Source organism: Myotis davidii, unplaced genomic scaffold, assembly GCF_000327345.1.
Source record: "Myotis davidii unplaced genomic scaffold, ASM32734v1 scaffold77, whole genome shotgun sequence".
Classification (NCBI taxonomy): Eukaryota; Metazoa; Chordata; class Mammalia; order Chiroptera; family Vespertilionidae; genus Myotis; species Myotis davidii.
Genome location: NW_006289713.1, coordinates 1,411,422 through 1,415,293, shown reverse-complemented (window position 1 = coordinate 1,415,293; position 3,872 = coordinate 1,411,422).

Here is a 3,872-nt window from a genome sequence, read left to right as displayed (position 1 = left end):
GGCTCTGTGTTATTGCTTAAATGACTCATTGATTTGGTTTTGCATCCTCTGTATTACTGGCAGGGTACATTACAACAACCCCAGCCTGTTTTTTGAATAGTCCATTGGGAATATACTGAAATTCTAGAGAAGGGAAGTTCCTGAACCAGGGACAAAAGACACTGCTTTGGTAATTTCTAATGTTGGACATTCTCTGGTGTAAACTTTTAGTGTGTTCTGTGCGCCTTGATGTTTTTGTGTCTTTGTTGTAGTGAAATACGAAAAAAATTTAAAATGTCTTTCTATTAGTCATGACTGGGAAAATACGCCATTTGAGTCATTTGCTGAAACTTCCCCAAAGCAGGATGTGGGGAAGGGGAGAAGGGAACACATGGTGGTCCAATATGGATGCCTCCTCCCCAAGTATTCTGATTTAAAATCTCCTCGTAATTGAAAATTTTTACAAAATTTAAAAATGCGCCTGGTACTTCCGTTCACATGTAAAGAGAAAAGCTGGTTTAAAACTAATGCGCACAATTGTTCTGTTTTTGGACATTTAGATAGAGTTTTAAACTGGAGTCTCTTCACACATGTACAGAATAAAACCCAAGACTGATTATTTCTTAGAAAAAAATGGCGAATTTTACCCAGGGAAGAAATGCAGGCTTGTTCTAGCAACAAGCCTCCAAAAGAAAATTCAGTAAAATTGTCTCTGTTACAAAAATTTGCCAAAGTAAATGCCTTAATAATAATAATTGGATTTGAATCTCAAGAAATTATGTAGCTACAAGTTTGTTTCTTGATTTTCCCCAGAGAAAAATGGTCGTTTTAAAGTCAAGGGTCTGTTTGCCAGCCTCAGCTGTGGTTTTCCAGAGCCGCTAGGAACTTGGGACCTTGGAGTTTACTGAATCAAATGATGAAAACTTATGTCTAGGTATTTTGAAGTGACATAATACATAATATTGATCTGAGTGTGCCTCGTAAAAAATCTAGAGGGTAGAATTGAATCTGTTGGTTGATTGTGTCTTACATTTTTGAAGTTTATTCTTAAAAATGTTACTGATTAAGAAATGCTAAATATTTGACTTGCCAGCTAAAAGTTTAAGGTTCGGATTGAATTGGGAGAAATTGTGTAGTTGTGGTGTTTTTGAAAAACAATTTTTGCTTTCTCTGAAATAATTAGGAATTCAAAATATGCTGCTTATTGGTCTGATTAAAAAAAAAAAGAAAGAGGATTAACTCTGAGATCTCAACTGAAATTCTTAATACAAAAGCCAGTTTAAATTTAATTGCAAAGAACAGTGCAGACAGCCATCACTTTTGGGCTGCGTGATTTGGCAGCCGCCATTATGGCCACATGGCTTTGCCACTCCCCTGGGGGCTGCCATCTTGAAACAGCAAAGGCAAATCCCTCCCTTTGAATTAGCCAATCAGGAGAGACCATGTGCCTGAGCTCCAGTCAGGAGTAAGGGATGGTCACTGGGTTGTGAAGGCATCTGCATCAGAAAGAACTCGCAGAGCCAGGTTCAGACAGGAGGCTCTCAATGGGTAGGGTAGCAGCTGTCCCATCAGGGACTGGACAGCCAAGAGTCAGGATCCCCATGCAGGTGTCTGCCAGTGATGCTCTGGTGTTTGCTTTTCACAGATTGGGAGTTTATGAATTATTTTCAATGCTGAAAACACTGCTTGCAATAAGCCATGTGCCTCATTTTAAAATCTTACATATTTATATTAGAGAAAAGCAAAGTTTTTATCAAATCTATAACCATGCCACCTTTAAATTTTGTCATTTGTGGACAGCTTTATTCTGATGCATTTGTAGGTATATTATATGTTTAGAAAAACCCATGAAAAGGACTCTGACTTAATCTAAATTGCAGGTTTGTAAGCAGGTGATCTTTTTGAACTGGATGAAGATTTATAGAACTTCAAGGAATAACTGAATTCAAAACCTACTGGCAAATAATCGGGATAAACAAAAATAACTATGGGACTAAATGAATTAAGGATAATTATTCTTATGACTGTTTAAAATATTGTTGACTTTTAAATCTTCTGTTTCCCAAATCTAAGGAAAAGTAAAGAGCAGACATTCTGCATTGTAGGAACTAACAAAATTGGTAACAGATTCATTTCACAGTGCACTCCCGGGCGACGAAGATTTCAAAGATCATGGCTTACAACCAGGAGATTTGGTGTGTTGGAAAAGACACCAAATAAAAGACTCTCTCCAACCTCGTTGGAGACGACCTTACCAGCGGAGATAAGAGACTTTTCAAGGACGAGAAACAGCTGAGGCCTTTCGAGGACGAGAAGTCGCTGACCACGGAGGCAGACAGCTATCCCAAGATGACGTCAACAATGCCTGTATACTCACAAATGAATATTGCTTGCTGTGGTGATTCAAAGTTTTTAATGGGGAATGTTATCTGTCTTTATTGTTTAAATATGTCTTTGTTGTTTAAAATTGTTTAGCTAGTGAAATTTCTGTTTGTGTCTCTTAAAAAAATATGAATGTATTGCTAATCTGAGGAATGTTAATTATTTACATGTCACCTAAAAATTAAGGCTAAGAGTTCTAACTAGCTGGAAAGTATGGCTTAGGTGTGTTGGAGGAAGGTAAAGAGAAATACTTAATGGGAGGTCTGAGGCATGGTTATGCATTTTTGAAGGACATAGAAAGAAGGTTTGAAGGCTAATTTCAAAGTGTGAAATTTGTGAAGGTTTTGTATGTGATGAGAAGGAAAAGAGAAATGTTAAAACAAAGTTGAATGCACGATAGGCCAGTAAACTGGAATAAGTAAAATAGGGAAACTGAGCAGAAATCCTATCTTCCTTAAACCAAGGACACTTGGGAGTAAATAATTTGCATTTGCCTCCCTAAACAAAGGTTTATGTCAATCTGATTAGTGTCATTTGCCGTCCACACCCAAGGACAAATGAAGTTAGAAAATAAGCCTTATTTTGATCAGTTCTTTTAGAATGTGTTAACGTAAAAAACCATTGAAACCTGTAAAGAATTTTTGTGGGTCAGCATGTGGCCCCTTTCGTCCACACATCCCCCTTTTGGTCATAAATCAATCCAAAGGATGCATTGATGACCAACCTTTTGGTTGGATAATGGAGTCCCACGGTGCTAGGAAGGCTCATTCCTAGGATGTCTCAGTGTCAGCACGTCTTGCTGAACAGGTGGACCATTGGGGATGGAGCAAGACCAAAACCTTAGATGGCATTTAAGGCCGAATTATTATTATTTAAAAAGGGCAGGTAAATGGGAGGCAGTCAGGTCCTATACATCCTTGTTAAAAAGTATTCTGGATCATTTCTAATTTTGAGCCATTATGATCCGAGTCTTTTTGCTGTTTGTCTTAAGTTTTGCTTTTCTGCATCTAGTATAACATTTACATATCATGAACACAAAAATCACAAATGTATTGGTTACATTCCAGGGTTTGGAATGAGGAACCTGATATGAAAAAAAGGAGTTTACAGAAGCAGAATTAAGCATGTTAATTATAGTTCTGGGTCTTGGGGTCACTGAATTGACAGAAACACCTTATCCAGAGCCCTCGGGTCTTGAGACCACTGAGTTGCCAGGAATTTATTAAATTTAGAGTAATTGCGCTGCCCTGGCCTTGGGACCACTGAGTCAACTGGAATGCATTATCTGTGGTCACTAAAACAACCTAGGATAATTGTGCTGTCCTGTTTCCCAGGTACAGAAGAATGTGCTTTCCAAAACCAGTAAGATAACAATCAATGGGATAGTCATTCAATCGAATGGGATGATGTATACAATTCAGAAAATCAAAAAACTTTTCCACTGTTAAGCAAAGCAAATAGGTACCATACTTCATTCCCCACTGTTTTATGTACATGAGTCAAATCATAGA